Source organism: Palaemon carinicauda, chromosome 38, assembly GCF_036898095.1.
Source record: "Palaemon carinicauda isolate YSFRI2023 chromosome 38, ASM3689809v2, whole genome shotgun sequence".
NCBI lineage: Eukaryota > Metazoa > Arthropoda > Malacostraca > Decapoda > Palaemonidae > Palaemon > Palaemon carinicauda.
The window spans coordinates 64,720,494-64,748,228 of NC_090762.1; the positions used below are offsets into that span (position 1 = coordinate 64,720,494).

Consider the following 27,735-nt stretch of genomic DNA (forward strand, 5'->3'; position numbering starts at 1 on the left):
TTGAGGGCAGGTTCCTCTTTTCAGTCCCTTCCCCTTCCTTTCTTGTTACAAAGGAAATATCACGAGATCGAAGGGGAACCACATTTCACCATGACCCTCGATCCTTCGGTAGTCCCTAAGGGGTGTTCCCACTCAAACCCTCTCCTCGCTGAAGGCCTCCCTCTCAGCTGAACATAGAGAGAGGGGCAAAGTGTGCCATGCAGGCTTTTTCATGGCTTGATCTATGATTGGTATCCTTAAGCTTCATGGTTTGCTCCCACAATCTTTTGGAGTCCTTCCTGTTGTCAGGTACCCAGACTCTTGAGTTCCTATTGCCCCACGATGTCAACCTGTGGGCGAACGCTATCCTCAAAAGAAGGGATACCGTCATAGGTCAGTTCCACAAGCAGGTGCCGAAAGTGGAGGTCTCTCGGTTGATGAATTCCACCCTCAAGGGTTCATCTCTTTTCGTTCCGAAAGAGATAGAGCTGTTGAGCATTGGAGGAAGTTGTTCAACAATTCTTTCCTCCATAGGGCCATGATATCGTGGACATATGGTAGACTTTTCCAGTCTTCTTGGCCTCAGCAAGCACCTTCCTCCTCTCATCAGTTAATTTGTAGGTCCTCAGGACCTTCCAAGGTGTTGAAGCGGCCCTTTCAGTCCAAGGGATAGAAGGGGTCCAATTCCTTCAGAGAAATAGGGGAGGAGAGGGAGGTGGCCGAGGTGGTCCCTTCCAGTAGGAATGGCATTCTTCATTACCTACCACCTGTGAGAGAATGCCTACAGCACCGCTGGCTGAGGTGACAGCTTCACGGGGCAAATCCCTCGATGGTTGAAGTGATCAACCCTAGGGTATTGCGTCCCATTCACTCAATCTCTCCCTCCTTTGACTCGGGATCCAGTGCATCTAAGCTTCTATGCGAAGGGATCCGCAAAGGAGCTGGCTCTCAGGGATGAAGTCCAGACCATGCTGTAGAAGGGCGCTCTACAAGAGGTCGCAGAAAGGTCCCCAGGCTTCTACAGTTGAATTTTTCTGGTGAAAAAGGCAACTGGAGGCCAGTCATCAATATCTTCCCTGTAAACAAGTTTATTCAGCAGACTCAGATCAGAATGGAGACGGCAGACACGGTCATCCAAGCAGTTCGTCCAAGGGACTTCATGTGCACACTGGGTCTGAAGGACACATACTTCCAGATCCCAATCCATCCGTCTTCAAGGAAATACTGTATCTGAGATGCTTACCCGAGGAGAAGACATACTAGTTCAAGGTTCTATGCTTCAGTCTCACGACAGCTCCTCAGGTATTCACCAGTGTTAGCCCTATTGTCATTTTGGACTCACAGGAATGGCATCTGTCTTTTCAGATATCTGGACAACTGACTGATCCTAGCAGACTCGTAGACGACCCTTCTATAGTACGTCACCGGGACATGCTTCTCGAGTTTTGTCAGGACCTGGGGGTTCTGATAAATCCCAAGAAGTCATTACTGCAACCTTCACAGAAACTGGTATACCTCAATATGATCATAGACACCATCCTAGAAAAAGTCTTCCCATCAGATGACAAAGAGTACGCAGACTGAAGGAAGTGGCCTTTCCCTTCCTCAGAAAAGAAGTTCTTCCAGCCTCTCGTTGGTTGAGTCTGTCAGGCCATCTAACCTCTCTCATCCATCTTGTTCCAAATGGCCGCCTCAGGATAAGATCCCTGCAGTGGCAGCTGTGGAACCAACACTCCGATCCACCAGACACCCGAGTTCCGATAACTCAGGATCAGGTGACGGATTTGAGTTGGTAGATGGTAGATGAAAACCTTTGAAGGGGTCAAAATCTTCTCGTTCCCCCTCCAGATTTGATGTTCTTCATAGATGCATCAAAAGAAGGGTGGGGAACTCACCTGCTGCACCATACGATCTCCGGCACTTGGTCAAAGTCAGAAAGGTACCAGCACATAAATCTTCTAGAGATGAGAGCAGCCTACCTAGCTCTTCATCAGTTCCAACAGTTGCTGGCTGGTCACTCTGTGGTGTTGATGAGTAAAGATCCTCAGATGGTCAGAAGAACATTCGGTGTCTATCAACTCAATTTATTCGTGGGCAGAGGATTTGTGCTGCCGGACAATCTGAGCAGAGTGACTCAGATAGGCTCCGAATGGTCTTTGAATCGTCAGATAACCAACAAAGTCCTGACTTTGTGGAGTTCCCCAACTGTAGATCTGTTCACATCATCTCTGAATAGCAAGCTTCCGCTGTACTGTTCTCCAGTTCCGGACCCTCAGGCTCTCTGGCAAGATGCATTCCAACAACGGTGGGACATCAGCGTTGTTGTCTGACGAGAAGAATGCTCAATAAGATCAGAGCGTCAAAAGATCTAATGATGATCCTTTAGCTCTGCTACAGCATCATGCTGAGTGGTTTTCTGATCTCCTGCAACTTCTAGTAGATCTACCGAGAGAACTCCCTCTACGACCAGATCTACTCAAGCAACCACACGCAACGACTTCCACAAAACTGTGCCGTCGTTTCAACTTTACGCGTAGAGACTATCCAGCGTCCCCTCTCTCAGAAGGGCTTTCCATAACAAGTTGTGGAGTGAATGTCCAGATACTTGCGTAAGTCCTCAGCCTCGGTCCACCAGGCTAGATGGAGAGTCTTTTGTGGTTAGTGTTGTGGAAGGAATATCTCTCCACTCGATGTCACTATTTCAGCAGTAGCGGAGTTCCTTGTATACTTTCACGAGGAAAAACTCCTTTCAGTCTCGGTGGTGAAAGGCTATCTCTCAGCCTTAAGCCTTGCCTTTAAGCTGAAAGGAGTAGATATTTCCTCTTCGTTGGAGCTTTCTTTATTCATACAGAGATCACTTGCCCCCAGTCAGAAATTAGGCCTCCTCCTTGGAACGTTGTACGTATCCTGAGATCCTTGAATAGACCTCCTTACAAACCTTTACGCCATGAAACTGACCAAAATCTCACTTATAAGATGGCGTTCCTGCTCGCTTTAGCCTTGGCAAAGAGAGTCAGTGAACTTCGTGGTCTCTCGTATAACATCATCCATTCAAGGGGATGGGGGGAAGTGACACTCAGCTTCGTCCCTGAGTTCATTGCTATGACTCAAAACCCAGGGGTGCTGGACCATAGATTCAGGCCCTTTCAGATTGGGAGTCTTCGTTCTGTAACCAATGACCCAGATCAGTTGTTACTATGCCCAGTGAGGAGTTTGAGATACTATCTTAAGAACTGGTAATAAGTTGTAGTTTTTTTTTAAAGAAAGATAATAACAAGTGTACATGGGTAAAAGTGGCAAATGAAAGAGTGGTAGAAAGGACATTAATTGATTATATGTTGATAACTAGAAGGATGTTTGGAAGACTGAAAGATGAGCACGTGTTTAGGGGTACGGCTAACGGTATATCTTATAATTTTTTGGTTGAAGGAAAATTAGTAGTAGCAGAAGAGTGGGGGGCATGTGAAAGGAAGGTAATGAAGGTTTAAGTTAAAAAGCTGGGGATAAAAAGTGAATATCAAGAAAGGTTGGAAGTAGCATATGACAGAGTGAAAGGGAGAGAAATTGGTAATCTAGAGGAGTCGAAGTTAGAAAAAGAAAATTATGTAGGGATTGCAAGTGATTTGCATGGCAAGAGGATTGTTGGGGGCAGCATGCCGAAGGGTAGTAAATGTTTGAATGAAAGTGGAAGAGAAGAAGAGGGCATTTGGAGAATGGCTGCAGAGTAATGGTGTAGAGGAGTATCAAATATAGAGAGAAAAGTGTGGAAGTAAAACTTAAGGTAGCTGAGGCAAAGAGTGTGGTTGACTGGAGGTGGGGTCAGGGATTTGGTCATTCAAATGAAGAGAATAAGAAGTTTTGGAAAGAAGTGAAGAGAGTAAGGAAGGGTGGTTCGAAAATTGAAGGACAGTGAAAGATGAAAATGGAATATTGTTAAAAGGAGAGGAGGCAAGGAAAAGGTGGGTTGAATGTTTTGAAAGGTTATTGAATGTTGAGGATAATAGGGGACCAGATATAATTGCTGTTAACAGGTGTTGCGGTATCATTGATGGGAGATGAGAATGAGAGATTACAAGAGACCAAGTGAAGGGTGAAGAGAGCACTAAATGAAATGAGAATAGGAAAAGCACTTGGTATGGATGATGTGAGGGCTGAGATGTTAAAGGAAGGGGTGTGACTGTACTTGAATGGTTGGTGAGATTGTTTAATATATGTTTTATGTTGCCAGTGGTACCAGTGGACTGGGTGTGTGCATGTTTTGTACCACTATACAGAGGTGAGGGAGATTTGCTTGAGTGTTGTAATTAATGGGTATTATTTTGTTGAGCGTGGATGGAAAAGTGTATGGTAGAGATATAATCAATAAGATTAAGGTTAAAACAGAGAACTCAATCTTAGAAGTACATGGTGGTTTTAGAAGAGGTAGGGGATGTATGAATCAGATTATTACAGTTAGGCAGATATGCAAAAAATATTTGGCAAAAGGCAAGGTGTATGTAGTGTTTATGGATCTGGAGAAAGCTTATGATAGAGTTGATATGGAAACGATGTGGAATGTGTTGAGGTGATATGGAATTGGTGGAAGGTTGTTGCAGGCAGTGAAGAGTTTCTACATAGACAGTGAAGCATATGTTAGGATAGGAAATGAAGTGAGCGTGTAGTTTCCAGTGAGGGTCGCCATTATTGCCCAAGTTGTTTATTGATGGAGTTGTGTATGAGGTGAATGCTCGAGTGCTTGGTCGAGGATTGGAAGTGATAGATGAGAGTTATCATGAGTGGGAGGTAAATCAGTTATTATTTCCAGATGATAATGTACTGGTTGCAGACTCGGCGGAGAAGCTGAGTCAATTAGTTACAGAGTTTAGGAGGGTGTGTGAGAGAAGGAAGTTATGAGTTAATGTTGATAAGAGTAAGGTTATGAGATGCAAGAGAAGGGAGGGTGGTACTAGGTTGAATGTTATGTTGAATGGAAAGATACTTGAGGAATTAGATCAGTTTAAGTATTTGTAGTCTGTTGTTGCTGCAAATGGTATAGTGGAAGCTGATGTAGAACAGAGAGTGAATGAAGAATATAAAGTGTTGGGAGCAGTGAAGGGAGTAGTAAAGAATAGAGTTAGAAATGAATGTAAAGAGATTTATGTATGAGAAAGTGATTGTACCAACTGTGATGTATGGATTGGAGTTTTGGGGAATGAAAGTGACGTAGACACAAATTGAATGTGTTTGAGATGAAGTGTCTGAGGAGTATGGCTGTTGTATCTCAATTTGATAGGGTTAGGAATGAAGTAGTGAGGGTGAGAACTGGTGTAAGAAATTATTTAGTAGCTAGAGTGGATATGAAAGTGTTGAGGTGGCTTGGCCATGTAGAGAGAATGGAAAATGGCCGTCTGTTGAAGAAGGTGATGACTGCAAGAGTTGATGAGAGAAGTACAAGAGGAAGGCCAAGCAGAGAAAAGTTTCTACAAAGGTAGTAAAGCATGTGTTAGGATAGGAAATGAAGTGAGCGATTGGTTTCCGGTGAGAGTGGGGCTGAGACAGGGATGTGTGATGTTGCCCTGTGGCGGGATGTTGCAAAAACAGCCCCCACACCCTTGAATCTTACTTCTGACAATTGTCTCCGCAACACAAACTTTCTCCTGACGTTATCATAAACTGGACTCTCAGACTGAAGGGCAACAAAAACAAAACATGACCTTAAAATTATATTTCCTTACAAACTAAAACGCTCAACATAAACCAAAAAAATCACACTTATCACTAATCATAAACTTCACACTAAATATACAATAACCACCATTCAAATAATCAACAAAACCCCTAACAAAACTTAAATCAACCACACACCAACACCCAAATAAATATCTGTGTTCATATATATTTTATAGACACCAACACTGTCTATACACACAAGCCAACTCTCTTTTATGCCACAACACCACTATATGAAACCCGAAGACTGTTTTAAATTTCCATAACGGCCTTAACTCCTCGGGGTCATGGGTGTCATCGTCGTCGATATCATCATCATCATCATCATCATACGAAATCTTAATTAACATAAACAGGCCAGGTCGTCAACAGTTGGTCAATCAAATGAGCAATCCAAACAAAATCGTAATACAGGCCAAGTCATCAACAATACATCCACTTTCTGAAAAACTTTGGTCTCTCCAAAGGAGGAATCACGGCTTTTTAAATAAATAAACACTTCCACGCTGGTAATAATAATGAAGTAAATCCAGCGTTCACACAACTGCCTTAAGCTGCAGTCAAATCAAAAAAGCATTTACCCAAGACATTCACCACTGTCGTAACCTAACTAAAACATAAACAAACAATCTCATTTATACCAACAGTCTTTCTCACCACAAACGATCGATACACTAACTACTTTCGCTCGCTAACACAATCTCTCTCTCTCTCTCTCTCTCTCTCTCTCTCTCTCTCTCTCTCTCTCTCTCTCTCTCTCTCTCTCTCTCTCTCTCTCACAGGATTTGGCAAAAAACAAAAATTAAAATAAAGCAAAACTAAATCCTCCTCAGCCCTGGTTGTTTAACTTGTATGTTGATGGAGTGGTGAGGTGAATGCTCGAGTGCTTGAACGAGGATTGAAACTGGTAGACGAGAATGACCATGAATGGGAGATAAACCAGTAGTTGTTTGCGGATCATACTGTACTGGTTGCAGACGCGGAAGAGAAGCTTGGCCGTTTAGTGACAGAATTTGGAAGGGTGTGTGAGAGAAGGAAATTGAGAGTTAATGTGGGTAAGAGTAAGATTATGAGATATACGAGAAGGGAAGGTGGTGCAAGGTTGAATGTCATGTTGAATGGAGAGTTACTTGAGGAGGTGGATCAGTTTAAGTACTTGGGGTCTGTTGTTGCAGCAAATGGTGGAGTGGAAGCAGATGTACGTCAGAGAGTGAATGAAGGATGCAAAATGTTGGGGGCAGTTAAGGGAGTAGTAAAAAATAGAGGGTTGGGCATGAATGTAAGGAGAGTTCTATATGAGAAAGTGATTGTACCAACTGTGATGTATGGATCGGAGTTGTGGGGAATGAAAGTGATGGAGAGACAGAAATTGAATGTATTTGAGATGAAGTGTCTAAGGAGTATGGCTGGTGTATCTCGAGTAGATAGGGTTAGGAACGAAGTGGTGAGGGTGAAAATGGGTGTAAGAAATGAGTTAGCAGCTAGAGTGGATATGAATGTGTTGAGGTGGTTTGGCCATGTTGAGAGAATGGAAAATGACTGTCTGCCAAAGAAGGTGATGAATGCAAGAGTTGATGGGAGAAGTACAAGAGGAAGGCCAAGGTTTGGGTGGATGGATGGAGTGGAGAAACCTCTAGTTGATAGGAGGATAGATGTGAGAGAGGAAAGGCAGCATGCTAGAAATAGGAATGAATAGCGAGCGATTGTGATGCAATTCTGGTAGGCCCTGCTGCTTCCTTTGTGGTGGATAACGGGGGAGGGTGGGCTGTGACACCCAAGCAATACCAATTACCAACCAAACTTGGATGAATCCCAGGCTGGGAGGAGGAAAGAGAGAAAAAGTCCCCTTTTGTTCATTGTTTTGATGTCGGATAACCCCCAAAATTGGGGGAAGTGCCTTGGTAAACAGATAGATAGACATATTAAGTAATAAAAACGCGTGCTTACAAAAATCTGGATAAATATTCAATTAATAAATACTTGCACTGTCATTGTCTTTGCAGCTACCTGCCAAAAGAGATGAATGGAACATTATTGCAGAGAAATTTTTAATGGTGATGGATTTCCCTAACTGTAATGAAACTATCGATGGGAAATATTTTAAGATTAGGAGGCCAGCCCATTCCGGATCATTTTATTATAATTTTAAGAATCAATTAAACGTAGTGCTTAAGTCAGTAGTAGGCTAATTGCAAAGTATGAATTCTAAATTTGTTAGTGATAAATTCATTGGATCCACGTGGATAGGAAAAGATAATTTATAATCAGACTAAAGTCCTGTAACATTCTCGAAAATGCATTGATATGTTAACATCTCACTTTTGGGTCTTGAAAGAAGCTTTTGTTGTCTTCCGAGAAATCTCTACTTGTTTACTTGTTTTTGGTTTAAATCCAACCCTCCACTGAAGTCGAGTGAACTACATCTCGGGCGGGTCCATATCAATCATCTAACGAAACATTTTCATTATAACTTATACAATTCTTTGATTGTAGCATCTTCCAAATCATATGATCTTGTAAAAAGTAATGTCTTTAGTTTCTTCTTAAATTCAATTGTTCCCTTTGGGTCCTTCATTTCAGTTGGCAGTTTATTATAATGTCTAGGCGCACAATAGCTAAAAGCCGTTTCACCAAATTTACTGTTTGTTCTTGGTTCAGATAGTCTATGTTTGTCACTCATGTGTCTTATGGTAACATTTGTTTCTAGTTTTAGTTTTTTCAGGCATTCTTTTAGATATTTTGGTTCAGTATCTTAAACGTTAGTAAGAGTAGCTTGTATTCGATTCTCACCTTTACCGGCAGCCAGTGTAATCTAATTAGTGCAGAGGTAATTCTATCCCTATTGTGTAGTCATTTTATTAATCTAGCGGTTCTGTTTTGTACTCTGAATTTTCTTCAGCTGATAATTTGGTAAGCCATAGAACAGTGAGTTGCAGTAATCAATTCTTGAAAATATGTGGTGATTAATGAGTATGGCCCTAGATTTTCATTTAAGTATTTACTAATAAATGCTATGTTTCTAATATGATAGTTACAATTTCTTACCATATTATTTATATGTTCATTCATTGTCAGTCTATCATCCATGATTACTCCAAGATTTCTGACATATTTCTTTAGGTCAATGATCGATTGACTTATTTCAATTCTTTGGAAGCATTCGATTCTTTTTATATCTTTTTCATTTCCCAAAATAATACATTCACTTTTATCTTCATTGAGCTTGAGCTTTTTTGTTAACATCCAAGCCTTAATGTCATTCATTATTTCATATATCTTTCTTTTAGCTTGATCAACTGATTCTATTGGGAAATAAAATTGTGTATCATCAGCCTATACTTTAAACTTAACTCTGTGAGTTTCAAGTATATTTGCCAGTTCAATCGTGTAAATTTCAAACAGGAGAGGACCTAGTATACTGCCTTGAGGCACCCCTTTGGTTAGTTTTCTTGTCTCAGATTCAACATTTGATATTACTACTTTAACTTTGCAGTTTTCAAGATAACTCACAAACCAGTCATATGCTCGTTCTACGAAGCCCACAGCTTTAAGGTCTTTCATCAGATATGCATGTTCTACAGTATCAAATACTGCACTTAAATCAAGCATCACAAGAATGCAACACTTGCCATTTGTTATAATTTCTTTTATATCATTTTTAATCGCTAACACTGTTCTTTCTGTGGAGTAATTTTCTCTGTATGCAGATTGATCATCGGGTATGGCATTAGATTGTTTCAGATGTTTCCAGGTTTGTTCGTGTACAGTAGTTTCAATAATTTTCGAAAAATATGACAGATTTGATATTGGCCTATATGAACTTAAATTGTCTATATCACCTTTTCCTTTATAGACAGGCTTAATACATGCAACTTTCTCACAATCAGGGAAAACTGCCTGTGTTAGACTCATATTTACCATGTTTCGGTAGGTCTCTTGTAGTCTGGTGAAATTTTCTGCATCTTTTACATCGTCAATTGGAAATGGGTCATTTCCGCAGTAGGTTTTTTACTTTCTTTACTATTCTCATATAATCACTCTGACTTAACCCTTTGAATACCCTTAGCTTACTTACACCTGTTGCTGATGTATTCCTTCGTTCTGTTGTGCCGATGTTGTGAAAACTGGAGCAGATTTGATTTATTTTTTCTTCAAAATAATCAATAAAAGCATTTGCTAGGCATTTAGGTCATTAGTTATGTCAGGCAATACTATTTCTGTCTTTAGACCTAATAGTTTCTTTAGGTTCTTAGGTTCTTATGTATTTTCTGTGGTCATTTCATTGCACACTTTTTTATAATAGGCCTTTTTTTTTTAACTAAGATAAGGCAATTGTAGCGATTTCTAGCTGCTTTGTAATGTTGCCAGTTTTCATTATTTTTATTTATTTTCCATTTATCCTCCATTTTTCTTTTTCTTTTTTTTCTTCATGTAATTCATTATCAAACCAATTCGATTTTTCTTTAATTGTGATTATTTTTGTATTTTTCCGGGCACCTATTATTATAATTAGTTGCAAGTATTGTTTTACTTCTATCAGTATTGCAGTTTACACAGGATTGTCTCTACTAGGGTGTGCTCTTCACAGTTACAGACTGGTGTTATCCCTTTTATATCCTCAAGGCTTTGTTCAATGAACTCTGTATGTGATTTCCTTCTGTATTGCATTATTTTTTTCTAACATCGATTTCAAAAGGCATCAACTTATGCATTGGGGATATAGAGCAGTCAGGTTCAATCTCCATATTTAATATGATTTTGTTGTTTTTATTTTCTATAACTAGATCTAGTATATGATTAGACTGAGCTGTTGGTTCAGACACTATGTTTTCAAGGTCGTGGTTGTCAATCAATTCTCTAAATTCATTGACATATAGGTCTACTCTGTTATCAAGATGTAGGTTGAAACAGCACGTATAACTATATTTCTATTGTCGTTCAATGTATCTAGTAAGTTATTAAATTCATCTAGAAACATTCTTTTGCTTTTACTCGGTGGTCTATAGAGTATAACTATTTATAGATTTACATTTCTAGATAAAATTTTAATATTCATATATTCAAAGGAATTAACTATGAGATGATTTCTTACTGTAACTTTATATGATTTCTTAATTAAGATTCTAATGCCACCACTTTTGTCTTCTCTTGGTTCATGATAAAAGTTATAAGATTTAGGCGTCATTTCATTTATTTTCGATCTGTCACTCACATTCCCACTCAACCAAGTTATTATTATTATTATTATTATTATTATTATTATTATTATCCAAGCTACAACCCTAGTTGGAAAAGCAAGATGCTATAAGCCCAGGGGCTCCAACAGGGAAAAATAGCCCAGTGAGGAAAGAAAATAAGGAAATAAATAAATGAAGAGAACAAATTAACAATAAATCATTCTAAAATAAGTAACAACGTCAAAACAGACATGTCATATATAAACTATTAACAAAATCAAAAACAAATATGTCATAAATAAACTATAAAAAGACTCATGTCCGCCTGGTCAACAAAAAAGCATTTGCTCCAACTTTGAACTTTTGAAGTTCTACTGATTCAACCACCCGATTAGGAAGATCATTCCACAACTTGGTCACAGCTGGAATAAAACTTCTAGAGTACTGCGTAGTATTGAGCCTCGTGGTGGAGAAGGCCTGGCTATTAGAATTAACTGCCTGCCTAGTATTACGAACAGGATAGAATTGTCCAGGGAGATCTAAATGTAAAGGATGGTCAGAGTTATGAAAAATATTATGCAACATGCATAATGAACTAATTGAACGACGGTGCCAGAGATTAATATCTAGATCAGGAATAAGAAATTTAATAGACCGTAAGTTTCTGTCCAACAAATTAAGATGAGAATCAGCAGCTGAACACCAGACAGGAGAACAATACTCAAAACAAGGTAGAATGAAAGAATTAAAACACTTCTTCAGAATAGATTGATCACCGAAAATCTTGAAAGACTTTCTCAATAAGCCAATTTTTTGTGCAATTGAAGAAGACACAGACCTTATATGTTTCTCAAAAGTAAATTTACTGTCGAGAATCATACCTAAAATATTAAAAGAGTCATACATATTTAAAGAAACATTATCAATACTGAGATCCGGATGCTGAGGAGCCACCGTCCTTGACCTACTTACAATCATACTTTGAGTTTTGTTAGGATTCAACTTCATACCCCATAATTTGCACCATGCACTAATTCTAGCTAAATCTCTATTAAGGGATTCACCAACCCTAGTTAATAAGCAAATATCCACATCTTGATCACTTACGACTTCCTTAATGATATGAGTTCTATTGCCAATGGATTGTATATTTATTAGATTACATGATATTTTCTTAATCGAAGCCATGGTCAGTATTGCTTCTGGCTCTTGTTATTTCTTGTTTATAACCTTCGCAGTTTAGTCTATCATAGGATTTATGTTTTGCGTCCCCATAGTTCTTGCTCACACAATTTATGCATTTAACTTCAACAATACTGCAATGACCCGCTTTATGTTCTCCTGCGCACTTGGGGCACGACTGTTTATTCTTGCAATTTGCTGCACTATGCCTAAATTCCTGGCATTTGTAACACTGGTAGGGCATGTAATGGTCATAAACATTACATATTCTATATGTGGTACTAAGTTTATCTCCATTTTCATAGATTGCTTTACGTATCTTAGGTGTACAGTTTACAGTATAGTGTTTGTTTATCCATTCTTGAATTCTCTTGCATTATGATAGTCAGATCATCATTTTCTACAATGTGTCTTTTTAGCCACTGGTTCTTAAAGCTTCAGACTTTGAATAATATCATCATTATCTTCTGGTACATTAGTAAGTTTTATCTTCCGTTTAAGTTTTCCTTTTTCAGCAACAGTGATCTTGTTTACATTACCTTGTTCCAATTCTGATTTTGCCTGCTCCAAGTTCTGTTTATCAGCAAATTTTATGATCAGGTGGCCATCTTTTGTTTCACCAGTGCTTTTAACTTGGGCTTTTATATTGGTCATAATTGTTTTCTTATTATTAACTGCTGAAACCTCATCAGTTGATTTTTCGATTAATGTTTTCTTTGCTTTCAGCTTTTCAGCATATGTACCAGTTATATGCTTCCTATCTATGTCATCTTCATTCCTTTTCTTTTCATTTTTTAATTCTTTCATTTCATTTCTTAATTCTTGCATCTCATCTCTTGTTTCTTGCACTCTATTTCTCATTTTCGTCATGCTATCCTTCATTTCTTCTATTTTATTCATCAAGACCTGAACCAAATGATGGGACATTACGACTTCTTCATCCAATAATTTTCTTTGTATGTTTGCTGCATTCTCATTGATCTTATCAGTGCAATTCCTACACTTGTAATAAATATGTTCATTACACAATAGCTCTATGTGGGTTTGTGATAAATTTTCTGTTAATCCAGAACATGCATTTTCAAAATGATACCATTTTTGACATCTATCACAACAAATTGCATCACCGGCAGCGACAGTCTTGCAGTGCCCGCACAATTCAGTGTCATCAGATTCCACGGTGTCCAACGATCCATTCGCTGATTTATCATTTCTTCCACAAGCACCTTCCTCCATATTGTCACTATCATATACTGATGTACTCTTCATTATCTGTAAAAAATAATTTGTTTCTTCTTCAACTGATTTTCCAGTTTGAGTCTTTTCATGAGGTTTCTTTCTAATTTTCTTAATGGCTCCTAACATTTTTGTAGTTTACACCATGTTTAAGTCTAACTGAGTCGGGAAAACCATAATATGGTAACTCTTACCTGTGTCCCGGTTGTAATCAACTATTAATTTGTAATTTTGCACTATTTAGTATTCAAATGACTTTGATTCCAATTTATATAACTTAATAATGTTGGAAATTATTAACTTAACGATTTTCACTTTTAACTTGCCACTATTGTTGTTATATTTTAACAGAGCACTTCTTCAACAGTCAACACGTCCTCAGTGCGTTTACTTCTCTCTCTACTCACAACTAGTTATTTTGGCCTATTGCTATTTATAGTATTTACAGTACCTAATATCTAGGAATGAAAACTTCACGTCAATAGGCATACACTTATGATAATGGTAATGCTGTTAACACATTCTTTGTTCAAGGGTCGTGCAGTGAAAATACAAATTTGACAGATCTGTATCAGAATCGCAACACTCGTTCATCGTCACTATCTAAGCAAATTACCGATACCTTTTTATCAATGTTTCAACTTTGAAGAAAAAGTTACATAGTAAATATGCAATAAAATAATTTAGAATTAACTGAATTATTCTAACTATGGATTTCAGTCGATCAAATAGGTCATATAACTTAGCTATTTTCATATTTTAATTATGTATTTGATTAGAGTACAGTACATTTCCTTATGCAATGAAAGGTTTGATACAATACAAAATTGCAACGTACTATGTTAAATGTTTATGGAACTACCAAAAACTTAAACACTAATTTTGCTTTAATTGTCATTGCAATTAGTGTACTTTAATAAAAGTTTTGCTTAACTAAATGCATATATGTTATAATTTCAGTCGCTCATAAAATTATCCCCCCCCCCTCTCTCTCTCTCTCTCTCTCTCTCTCTCTCTCTCTCTCTCTCTCTCTCTCTCTCTCTCTCTCTCTCTCTCTCGTATTTCGGCTCTGTTTTTGGAAACCTACCTATCCTATATAACTCGAAGACAATGGTGTAGGCTTATTCATTTATTTATTTTTATTTTGTTGAAGTCATTATAATAATTCGAGTTTATATTCCACAATGCTGGCAATTCCTTGTAATGGCTAATCTAGTGAATAGTGCATTCTTACTTCACCACCACCTTAACAGGTCGTGCAATACTGTCACCGCCCTCATTATTATCATTATTATTATTATTATTATTATTATTATTATTATTATTATTATTATTATTATTATTATTATTAGCTAAGCCACAGCCCTAGTTGGGAAAGCAAGATGCTGTAAGCCTAGGGGCTCCAACAGGGGAAATTAGCTCAGTGAGGAAAGGAAATAATAAATAAAGGATCCGAGAAATAAAGAACAATTGAAATAAAATATTTTATAAACAGTAACATCAGAACAATTATTTAATAAAACTGACTATAAAAAGACTTGTAGTATGTCAGCCTGTTCAACATAAATACCTTTTCTGCAAGAGTGAACTTTTGAAGTTCTACCGATTCAACTACCCGATTAGGAAGATCATTCCACAACTTGGTCACAGCTGGAATAAAACTTTTAGATTAATGATTAGTATTGAGTTTCATGATGGACCTGGCCTGTCCAATAGAATTAACTGCATGTATTACAAACTGTCCAGGAAGGTCTGAATCTAAAGGATGATCAGAATTATGAAGAATCTTTTACAACATGCATAACGAACTAATTCAACGTCGCTGCCAGAGATTAATATCTACATTAGGAATAAGAAAGTAATAGACCAGACATTGTTATTGAGTCAACTTTAACCATGTCAGTTGTTTTACAGCTATTGAACAACCATTCAATCTTGACCACAAGCGTTCAATAGTTTCGACAATGCCAACAGATTGACGGTAGTTGGTTAATTTTGATAGTTTAGGGACGCTCAACTCAAGAAGTTAACTTGGGGGAGAAATTAAAGCGTAACGCAGACGAAGTAACATTGTCTTTCCCGTTACAAAGGTTACCTTCTCTACATACTACTATCACTGTGTGGATACCTGGCGCGTACTCTCACAAATCAAAATATCCCGAAAATTAACTTCTTTTCATCCAAGGTACCGTAATTTTGTAGTTTATGTAATATTGGAAGTGATTTTGTGTAATTATTAATTAGTTCATTAAGTTAGACGGACAAAATCGCCCAGTTATTGGCTGGTGACTTAAAAACTCGGCTGTTCGGTAGTACGCCAAAATCTTTCCTTTATTGTGGTACCTCAGGTCATGAATTAAATTGGCAATGCTTAATGATATGGTAGTTTGGGCTCTCCTTAGGTTAGTTGGTGCTTAAAACTGAAGAAAATCCCCCATTATACGGTAATTAGAACGGCATATTAATGAAACCACTAGTTTTATAAATGGTTGCCCCAACATTCTACATACTTGGAACACTACAATAATACCGACCACTCTACGCATCAACATATGGAATGTGCCAGAATAGCATAAACTAAGAAAAATGTTGGAAAACAAAGAAAACCTTTGTTTTGTGCATGACATTACATATATCAAATATCTGAAATTACACTTGTTCTGGCAATGATTATCCCAACATTCTACATACTAGCACCGCTCTGCATGAACAAAACACACTCTTATTCCCTCTAATTGTTTAATACAGACTTGACAGTAAGATCATAGTTATGGACGGAACATTTCAAACAGAAAATAATGTGTTTTCCTGTAGTAAATAACTTTCTTTAACCAAATGTGACCTTCAATTTAACGGTAAACAAACGGAATACCCAGTTTGACTACTTCCTTCCCCACTACACCCTCAATAAAATCTGGTTTTATTTTAATTGAAATAATGTCAAATTCAGTGAAATCACATTATTTACTACAGGAAAATATATATTTTCTGTTGAAAATGCTTTACCCTAATCTAATGGTTTTTTCTCCAACGTGCGCTTGCATCGCTCGTGGAAAACAAAAGCGTCAAGCTTCTATGTACTGGCAAGTGGTAATGCTGGGCTGCGCACGCTAACATCATTATTATTAATTAGGTAATTCCAGGAATATTTTTAATTATAAAATCCAAGGGGTCTTTCTTCGCTCGCAAAAAAAGAAAAACTTCAAGCTCCTATGTACTGATAAGTGGTACATGTTGCACTGCGCACCCCCCTCTAATTGGTTCTTATTTCTTGATAATTATTCAACAAATTTTTGTTGATCAAAAATTCACAGACCCTGTTGAAGGTGCTTGTCTTTCCTGTAAGATAACCAAGAAAGAGACTTTGGGCACTGTAATTTTTGTGGTGTCACATTATGCGATTTTAGAAACATGTTAATTACACTTGGTGTATCTTGGTAATTTCCATGGAACTCTAATACGACTTCCAGGTACGGATATCTGCACACTTTACCTATTTCTATAGGAAGTTCCATAATAGTACACAGTAATAGTAACTCAAGTAAAAAGGCTTAAGAAAGGACTGACGCGAAGCACTTGGAGTGATAACAAAGGAAGGGAGAAATATAACCCCCCTATGTAAGTTTCCGTACGTACAGGTACGTGATTGGTTAACAGAAAAATCTGTGTAACAGTATGGCGTCTGTAAAGTAAACTTGAACGATAAATTTTCAGAGCAAGTATTTATCTGAAAACCGAATGTAATACAGCAATAACAGGAAAAAACAGAAATAATGAACAATTAGTAAGATAAAGTGAAGGAAAGAATAGATATTATTTGTTCCAACACGGAGTACTTACCTCGAACTACTTTCTTAGGAGTATCTGGGATTCTCCTCCCAAACGACCAGATTTTTTAGTAGTTTCCTCTATCTCCGTTTTCTCTTGTGGGTCCTTCCGTGGCGAATGGATACTCACCCTGAGGCGACCCGGGTCAGAGTGCAAGAGCATGGACCTAGGTCTCGGTAAGCTTCTGGCCGTGGCGCAGTTCACATCTCGCCGCTCTCTCCCATCCCGTCTGACCCTTTGTGTTAAAACGTGGTTCCCTCGTGCTTCCCATCCCTTTGTGCCACCTTTATCCACCTCCTTTCCCAGTGTCTTGTGTTGCTTGGTGTTCCGTGTATTGCGTTATGAATTCCCAACGCCGTTGCCCCCGGACTAAGGCTGGTAAGTCCTGTGGTGTGTGGCTCTCGAGGCCGGAGGTAGATCCTCATATGTTGTGCTCCTCGTGCAGGGGCAGTGTTTGTTACCCGTCGGCCACATGTCCGGAGTGTGCTTCCTGGTCCGAAGTCTAGTGGGCCCTGTACGCCACAAAGAGGAAGAAGGTGGCGAAGCGGTCCCCGAAGAAGGTAGGCGCCTATTCCCCTTTGGCTTCTCCTGCCACCCCTTCGGAGCGGGGTTCACCGTCTCCTACCCCTACCCTGAGTAGGGGGCGAGGTAAGTCCGTTGCCGGGAAACGGCCCATTGCTGTTCCCCATGAGTCTGATGCTATTGATGTGGGGGTTGCTGTTGTTTCGCAGGCATTTGGGGGGCCTGCTGGGAGGGCGGGAGTGTGTTCGGGAGACGAGGCCCTGGTGCCCGTTGGACCCGTCTCTACCGAGGACCCGGTGTGGGGGAAGACTGCTACGGCTCCTTCCCCCGCTCCGTGGCAAAGTGTTTCACGTACCGCAGCGCCCGGTGGCGACGCAGACAAAGAGAGGCAGCTGACAGGTTCGTCAGACCCCGACTCCATCGTCTGGACGGCCCCAAGGATGCCCTTCAGGTCGCCGATGGAAGAGGAGTTTGAGGGGTGGTTCTCATCAAGGAAGGCCCTACGGACTCCCCCGGCGCCGTCGTCGACGCTCCCGCCTGATTTTATGCAGCCTTTCACGCTGATAGGACAACGACAGGACCCGGCATCAGTAACGGAGGACTCAGAGGACTCGACCAGCTCCTCCTCCAGCTCTTCTTCTTCCTCCTCCTCTTCGTCCTCGTACGATTCATCATCTTCTGGGGACAACGACTCCCGGGAGGGGAGAAGGAAGCGGAAGAGGTCCTGTAAGTCCTAAGTCTCGTTCCCGCTCAGGCCCTCCCAGGAAGCACAGGCGCCCTTCCGAGGACAGGTGGGCTCAGGTAGCTTTCTCCCGTAGCGGGTCGATCAGGGCATCTGCCGCTCTAGTGTCTGCCTCAATGGCCTCTGGAGTCGTCCCTATGCCCCTGCCACGCTTGTCGACCGCTCGTCCCGTACAGCGGTCGAAGCTGTCGACTCAGGTCGGCTTTGCCGTCCCGCTGCCCGCCAAGTCACCAGCTCCATCCGCCCAGCGGAGAGAGCCGCTGTGCCGGCCCGGCAGCTCTTCTTATGGACCCGGTACCACGGCTGCTCAGCTAATGCCCTGAATACCCGGTGGTACATCGTGGAACCCATGCCCCGCGGCTCGCCCCTAGCGGAGATAGACCCATGACGGCTACCTCCGTCCCGGCGGCTCAACCCGCGGCGGAGGCACCCGCCCCATCGATTTGCCCGGAAGACGTAGCCTCCCACATGGACCCATCCGGCCTCGCAGATGGACACGGCGCAGAGGACCAGGTGGTCGATGGCTTGATTGAAGTCGGGGACTGTACATCGGATGAGGTGTCTTCTTACAGGAAGGTTCTGGCCCTCATCAAGAGTCGCCATCGCCTGGACGAACCAAAGCCGTTGACGGAGCAAGCTTGGCTCTCGGGGTTGGGGAGGATGGTAGATAACTACATCCAACAGAAGCCATCCTTGACCCTCCCCTTAGCTCCTGATGTCAAACGCTGTAGGGAGCATGTCGACAGATACGTCGCGGGCCAGGTGAACTCCCTCAGAGCCCAGGGGTCCTTCAAGTTACTGCCGGGCTTGAGGACCCAGAAATAGTTCTACGTCCCCGACGGTCAGCACTCGGGGCTCCGTTCGGTAAAGGCAGCAGTAGCCTCCCTCAACCAAGGCAACACCGAGGATAGGACCATCTCTGCCCCGGTGTGCTTCTCTCCGGCCGAGGCTTCCATGATGGAGGACACGGCCCAAGACATTGTCAACGTGACCTCGTGGCTTTACTGGTGGGCCTGTACGTTGGTGAGCTTCCAGCTGTCTTACGATCTGGCGATTCCAGAGAACCAGGCTCTTCTTCAGGAACTTGTACGCTCAGGGGGAAGGCTATGAAGTTCCTCACCTTCCAGTCTCTTACTCGGACAGCCAATTGGGTACTTCGGAGGAGGGATACAATTTTCAACAAGCTGTCCCGTAAGCTCCCCGAGCGAGAGGCGAAGTGTTTGAGGAACTCGCCAGTGAGGGGCGAGTCCATCTTCCCCCTGAAAGCGGTAGAAGAAACTATGGAGAGAGTCTGGAGGCTAAAGGAAACGGCGGACCCCAGACACTCAGCCGTGAGACGACCCTCCTACAGAAGAGTTGTACCAGAAGGGTCCCACCTGCCTACGTCCCAGTCGAGGAGAGACTCCCATTCGTCAGCCTGGCAGCAGTCGTCTCGGCCACCTTGTAGAGGAAGTTCTACCCCTCAGGCCTCCTTTAGGCTTAAGTACTCCGGCTCTAGGAGAGGCAGTTCAAGCCGCGTCTCCAGAAGGAGGTAGGAAGAGAGGCCCCCTCTCCTGCCGAAGCTTCAGGTAGGGGTATGCCTCAAACATTTTTGGCAAGCATGGCGGGACAACGGGGCGGACCCTTGGTCCGTTGCAGTCCTGAAGGAGGGATACAGGGTCCCCTTCCTGACGGAGCCGCCCCACTCTGATCCCCGATCATCGAGCGGAATGGCTGGCACCCAAGGACCCCTTGAAGAAGGCAGCCTTGCAGGAGGAGGTGTCAGCCATGCTGAACAAGGGAGCGCTAGAACTAGTGGAGGACCCATCCCCAGGGTTCTACAGCAGGCTCTTCCTGGTAGAGAAAGTGACAGGGGTGTGGAGACCTGTCATCGATCTCTCGGCCCTCAACAAGACGGACTTCAAAATGGATGCTCCGAAGTCGGTGCTGGCAGCCTTGAGGGAAGGGGACTTCATGATGTCCCTGGACCTCAAGGATGCATATTTCCAGATCCCTGTCCACCCCTCCAGCAGGAAGTTCCTCAGAGTAAAGTGGGGTTCCCAGTCTCTGCAGTTCAGGACACTTTACTTCGGCCTGTTGACGGCCCCTCAGGTGTTCACAAGGGTGTTCGCCACAGTGTTAGCCTGGGCGCACGAAAAGGGCATCCGGCTAATCCGCTACCTGGACGACTGGTTTCTTCTTTCAGCCTCAGAGGCAGTTTTGAAGGATCAAGGCGTGGAGTTGTTGCGGTTCTGCAGGGACTTGGGAATCACCATCAACATGGAAATGTTGCAGTTAGTACCCTCCAACAGAATGACATACTTGGGGATGGTCCTAGACTCAAAGTTGGGGAAAGCATTCCCCTCCGCGGAGAGGCTCGAGAAGTTGGATCAGGTCCTTCTCCCCTTCCTAACAGACGTACCCAGGAGAGCCAAGGACTGGCAGAGACTGATAGGCCACCTGGTATCACTGGAGAAGTTGGTTCCCCGAGGAAGACTCGAGCTGAGAGAGGTTCAGTGGAACCTAAAGGAACTCTGGTCCCCGGGGGAGACTCCGCACAGGGTGGTCAGCGTGTCATCAGAGACAAAAGAGACGTTGAAGTGGTGGTCCAACAGGACGAACACTCTAAAAGGGATGCCTTTCGCGACCGCCCCTCCGGAGATGTTGCTCTTCACAGACGCATCGAAAGAGGGGTGGGAAGCTCATCTCCAGGAAGAAACGGCAAAAGGCAAGTGGTACCAGGAGGAGAAGACCTTACACATAAATGTGCTCGAGTTGTTAGCGGTCCAAAGAGCTTGCATGAGGTTCGTTCATCGTCTCCGAGGAAACACGGCGGCCCTCATGTGCGACAACGCCACCGTGGTAGCCTACGTGAAGAATCAAGGAGGGCTCAAGTCAAGGGAACTGTGCGACCTCACGGCAGAGATCCTGGATTGGGCCGAGAAAGAACACATCGAGCTGACGGCCAGGTTTATTCCGGGGAAAAAGAACGTCTTAGCCGACGGCCTCAGCAGGGTAGGTCAAGTGGTAGGCCCGGAATGGTCCCTACACCCGGAGGTAGCCCGGACACTCCTAGGAAAATAGGGGTCCCCAGTGATAGATCTGTTCGCCACAAGGATCAACACCCAGCTCCTAGTATTCTGCTCTCCAGTCCTGGATCCTACAGCAGCATTCGAGGACGCCTTTCAGCATCCATGGGTTGGTCTCGACACACACGCTTTCCCTCCCTTCAGAACACTCGGACAGGTCCTCAACAGGGTCAGGCAGTCAAAGAACCTGCGGATGACTTTGGTAGCGCCCTGGTGGCCTGAGAGAGAATGGTTCTCAGACCTGAAGGAGTTGGCAATCCTCCCACCGTGGCCGCTGCCAGACAGGGAAGACCTTCTCCGTCAGTCTCGCTTCAAAAAGTTACACGAAAACCCTTGGTCCCTCCAGCTACACGTGTGGAGGTTATCGAGCGGTTATTGAGGAAGGAAAGGTACTCGCCTAGGAGCTCCACGAGGATGAGGGGTTATCTTAGGAGATCATCAGTCATAGTCTACCAGGCGAAATAGGCTACGTTTGTAAAGTGGTGCACCGCCCAGAACCTGAGGCCGCTGGACGTATCTATTCACGAAATAGCAGACTTCCTTGTTCACCTGAGGGACGACCTAGGAATATCCATCCCGGCTATTAAGGGAGTTCGAGCTGCTCTGGGCCAAGTCTTCCTCCTCAAAGGACTCGATCTCGGAGCATCCCGGCAGATCTCTATGCTCAAAAAGAGTTTTGAACAGTCATGTTCCCCCCGCTCCTCCAGAGTACCGCAATGGGACGTAGCCAGGGTCCTCAAGTTCCTTACCAGGCCACCCTTTGAACCGCTCAGGAACATTCTCGATAAGGATCTTACCCTTAAGACGGTCTTCCTCCTAGCCCTAGCTTCCGCCAAACGAGTCTGTGAGCTGCACGGGCTGTCGTACGAGGTCTCACACTCGAAGGGTTGGAAAGACCTGAGTTTTAAGTTTCTCCCGGACTTTGTAGCCAAGACCCAAAATCCTGCCTTCTGGGATCCCAATTTCAAAAGCTTTTCGGTCCCAGCTATCCCACGTTTGGACAATCCCAAAGACTTCTTGTTGTGCCAGGTCAGGTCGGTCAGAAAGTACTTGGAAAGGACAGCCAGACTTCGCCCTGAGATCAAGAGTCTGTTCGTCTCCGCAGGCGCGGTTAAGAAAGCGGTGTCCAGAAACACCATATCCTTCTGGCTCAGACAGGTCATAAAGAAGGCTTATGACAGCGACGGTTCCACGTTGCCAGGTAAACCTCGACCCCGTGACATTAGGGGTCCCAGCACCTCCTTGGCCTTCGACAAGAACATGGCAGTGGGCCAGATCCTGAAAGCAGGTACGTGGGCCAGGCAGTCTACGTTTACCACTCATTACCTGAAAGACTGTATAAGGAAGTCCCTGGATTCCTTCTCCATCGGACCGGTCATTTCCGGGCTCCAATAGGTTTAAGGTCGAAGCCCTGGGGAAGCCCGTGGGAAGTAATTCCAAGCGACACAAGTTCCTCCTTGCTACCCCCTTTCCTGCTTCCCCTGTTCCCTTTCCTTATCCTCCGCCCATGTGAGAGTTGATCGTTGGAGACGCCCATGCTCGGATGAAGATTATAAAGAGGCGAGTTACAGTAGCACTAAATAAAGAGGTTTTTGCGTAGTTCTCCCAGAGTCTCCTATCCCGTTTTTTGTGGTCCGTCAGAACCTAGCCTCCTATCTAGGTTCTATCAGATAGTTTCATTTCGGGTCTCCTGGCCTGTAAGTGCACCCCCTCCTCCTAAGGTATAAGTCTCCTAAGAAAGTAGTTCGAGGTAAGTACTCAGTGTTAGAACAAATCACAAATTTTAAGTAATTTGTATTTTTCCTAACAGTACTTACCTTGAACTACTTTCGGGTTATGGTCCGCCCAGCCTTCCCCGAGCGTCTTACAGGAGTTCGAATGTATAGTTACCAAAAGCTTACTGACGACCGAGACCTAGGTCCATGCTCTCGCATTCTGACCCGGGTCGCCTCAGGGCGAGTATCCATCCGCCACGGAGGGACCCACTAGAGAAAACGGAGATAGGGGAAACTACAAAATCTGGTCGGTTGGGAGGAGAATCTCAGATACTCCTAAGGAAGTAGTTCAAGGTAAGTACTGTTAGGAAAAATACAAATTACTGAAAATTTGTGATTTTTATGGGAATACATAAAAATGTTGTAATAACAAAGGAAATGACTGATAAAGGACTGGCAACAATTTCAAACTTGAGAAAATGAGAAATATTCATGTGGGTATTGTATCAACGAATACATACAAATGGTATTAGAAGGGTCAAGTCTCGTAGTATACTTGGATGTCGTGAGTAAAAAGAAATATTTACACGTGGGTATTGCAACAGAGAAAACATATATATGGTATTAGAAGTGTCAAGTACTTGAATGCCGCTAGTAAAAGTGAGGAGGGCTTATAAGAAAATGATAATCCCATTGGTCAAAATAAAGTTGGGTGGGGTTTATGCATAGAAGTGCTAATACTGTACTGGTTGACACACACATACCTACGAATAAACGGGAGCGAATACAACCGTTTTGTAGAATGCCAATAAACAAATGAAAAATATACAATTAGTATAGGATATAAATTTGTGCAGTTTTCCATGGAATGATTATGCATCCCAGAAAATAATGTATGTTGTTATTATTATTATTATTATTATTATTATTATTACTTGCTTAGCTAGAACCCTAGTGGGGAAAGCAGGATGCTATAAGCCCAGGGCCCCCAACAGGGAAAATAACCCAGTGAGGAAAAGAAGCAAAGAAAAAATAAAATATTTAAAAACAGTAACAACATTGAAATAAATATTTCCTATATAAATTATAAAAACTTTAACAAAACAAGAAGAGAAATTAGATAGAAAAGTGTGCCCTAGTATACCCTCAAGCAAGAGAACTCTAATCCAAGACAATTTGAGGCCATGGTAGAGAGGCTATTGCACTACCCAAGACTAGAGAACAATAGTTTGATTTTGGAGTGTCTTTCTCCTAGAAGAGCTGCTTACCATAGCTAAAGAGTCTCTTCTACCCTTACCAAGAGGAAAATAGCCCCTGAACAATTATAGTACAGTGACGAATGGAGAATTGATTTAAAAGCTCAAGATAGAGACGACTGGCGAAATCTAACCGAGGCCCTTTGCGTCAATAGGCGTGGGAGGAGATGATGATGACGAGTTAACCACTTGGGTGAAGAAGAATTGTCTGGTAATCTCAGTGTTGTGAGGTGCATGAGGACAGAGGAGAATCTGCAAAGAATAGGCCAGACTATTCGATGTATGTGTTGGCAAAGGGAAAGTGAACCGTAACCAGAGAGAAAGATCCAATGAAGTACTGTTTGGCTAGTCAAAGGACCCCATAACTCTCTACCAGTAGTATCTCAAAGTATCTCAAAGGTTTGTTTTACCATTGTTTACCATTTGTTCCGTAACTGGAATACAAACCACACTATTTAATAGGGGCATTACTTTCGGCCTAGCTGAAATGATGAGCCGTTAAATTTTAACTAGGGTTAACTGCCCATACCGGTAGTTAGCGGGGGCAAGGGAGGGTAGCTTGCTACTGCCCCCCTCACACACCTGTGATTGAGCTCACTTTGCTTTCTGCTCGGATGGTGAACGGACATTGCCGCTTTTTATCCTCGCCGAATATTGGCAGCCATTAATGACTTGCTTTTTCTTTTTCTCTTAGTGTGTGTTTGTGAAGTTGACTTCTGCGACTATGCGCACCTGCCCTGGACTCTCCGGCCCCCCTTGTGGGACGTTTATGTTGGCGGTGGAGACTGATCCTCACACCCTTTGTCCTGTATGCAGAGGTCAACGGTGTGATAGTGTAAATAAGTGTAATGAGTGTAGGGAGTGGTCTTCCTCCCAGTGGGAGAGGTTTGGTTGATGCCGGAAGAAGAAGTCCAAGCGGGATATTTCTCCTTCGAAGGTTCCTTCAAAGGGAGAAAAACCCAAGGCCTCTTCTTCCGTCTCCCGACCCTCCTTGAAGCTCCTACTCATTCGGCCTCTTACGAGAGACCGTCGAGTAGTAGCGTAGACCAAGTTAATGTCGGCCAACCCCAGTTCTCGAGAGATGATGTTGCTTCCCCTAGCGAAGCAGCCCCACCTCTCCCCCGGGTGAGTCCTTGTCACTAACCCCTCTTTGTTCCCTAACCGAAATACAAACCACGCTATTTACATTGGATTTACCTTTTAGCGTAGCTGAAATGGCGAGCCATTAGAATTTAACGAGGGTGTATTACCCCCGCGCTAGTTGGCGGGGGGTAGGGGAGTGGTAGCTAGCTACCCCTCCCCCCTCACACACCGGTGAACTGCTTCACTTCACTTTTGGCTCGGTCGATGGACAGACGTGCCTGTCTTCGTCCTCGCTTGGCAGCCATTATTTGTTTTGTCTTTACTTAATCACTTACTTTTCTTTTACTCAATATATATGTAAACATTTTTTTGTGTTTATGTATATATTTGAGTATAGAAATCAGTAAGTTTCCTTTTCAGAGTTCGTGCTTGTGTGTGTAGTGTACGATATCTCCGTGGAGCCCTCGGCAGTTAGGCCACCATGGTGTAATTTCATGGGTCGCGATCGAGTTTGACTACGGTCTTTCTCTCTCTCTCTCTCTCTCTTGAGGTCGTTCACCCTTTTACTACGTTACTTTTACTACGTCTGAGTAGCTTCCTTCCCGTGTGGGTGGGGTTGCTTCGCCGTACGTTTTGTCTCAATTAGTTTATGAATCTAATTGTGTTGATTTTAAAGCTTTGTAGAACGATTCCTTTCGGGGTTTTCGTTCTTTCTTTAGTGTTCATTCATTTTTAAATTACATAATTACATAGTTACATAATTATAATTGTTATAATTCTGTTTTGGTTACAGCTCTCCTACCGTGAGTGTAAGTGGTTGTGAGGGCACGTGCCTGTTGTGTAATTCTTGTTTCCTTTCCCTCGGGATTCCTCTCCGGAGCCTTCCCGGGGGAATGAATGTTAACTAATGATTTTTGTTTTTATTTTTCAGTTACCGATCTAGTTCGTTTCTGTAATGTGACAACGGAGTGAGCTGTCTTGTTGAGGCCTGGGCATTCGGCTGTTGCTGCCTCCCCTATAGACCTTCGTCAGGGGCGTGTCTCCTTCTCCTGGAAGTACTCCCGTGATGATTGACAGCTCTCCAGTTCATTTTAGAACACTCAGGAGGCTCGCCTCCTTGGGTGGGGAACTTTCCTTTCGAGGGAAGTTTTCCTGTCCAGGCTTGAGTTTTTCCCCTGTGGGGGTTCTTCTCTTGCCTTTTTTTGTGTGACTATGCTCTTGGTGCTGAGCGGTCGCACCTGCAGTTACGCTCAATGGGCTGGGCAACTGCAGGAGCCCCTCTTCGGAGGATTGCTCTTTTTAGGTCACTGGCTGACCCGTCTCTTCTACGAAGTGTTTCTCTTTCGTTCGCGAGAGAGTACACTCATAGAGACTCCTCTTCGGAGGACTCTTCTGCTGTTGTTGCTGTTGGCCACCTTCGCCGTAAGGCTCACCGTCCGCTACGTCGTAAGGGCCTCCCATCTCCCTATAAGGGTGCTAAGAGGCGCCTTTTTGAATCTCCGTATGCAGCCTGCAACTCCTTCTTCTTGACCTTCCGCCCCTGGTGCAGATGGACAGCAGTCTGACCTCGTCTTCCGACGGGCAACGGTCTTCCGACGGACATCGATCTCCCGACGGACAACGGTCCCTTCGGGGCAAAGGGTTACCTCCCACGAGGGTACTTCCCTTGCGTGTCAGGGTTCCCCTGCGCGCCCTTCTGCAGTGTTCTCTCCTGCTCAGTGTTAGCGCACAGGCGATCTCCTGCTCAGTGTTAGCGCACCGGCGCTCTCCTGCTCATCAGCGTTTTCCTGATCGCTAGCGCTCTCCTGTTCGCCAGCGCTCTCCTGTTCGTCAGCGCTCTCCTGATGATCGTCTCTGCTGTTCCTGTTGGTTCCTGTTACGCGCCCTGTGCACTCACGTTCGCCCGCGCAATCTAGAACTTCGGTTCAGGTCTTGGACATGGACTCTTCTTCTACGCACAGGCTTCCACGCGTTGCCTTCTGCTCGCCAGCGACCACAGACGCGTCAACGTTCGCCTGCTCGTCAGCGATCTCCTGCACGTCAACGATCGCCATCGATCTGCCACGCGTGTCAGTTCCCCTGGGCACCATCAGTAGCGATCTAGCGCTTGCCTGCTGTGGACCACGATCTCCGGTAGCTGAGTCTTGCCGTAGATCTTCCTCCTGCTCGCCAGCGCTCACCTTTACTTCTGTCCTTCTGTGCGCCAGCTTTCTTCGATCGCCAGCGCACATCTGCGCG

General features: G+C 43.3%; 1 protein-coding gene across 1 annotated transcript in view; it reads left to right on the forward strand.

Moving 5' to 3' along the window:
- Positions 1–15,309: 15,309 nt before the first annotated feature.
- mus81 (mus81 structure-specific endonuclease subunit) overlaps positions 15,310–27,735 on the forward strand; it is a 266,143-nt gene continuing 253,717 nt past the window's right edge. Inside the window, exon 1 of the mRNA XM_068362324.1 lies at positions 15,310–15,468. The gene's annotated coding sequence lies outside the window, so the exon portion shown is untranslated. The remainder of the gene's footprint in view (positions 15,469–27,735) is intronic.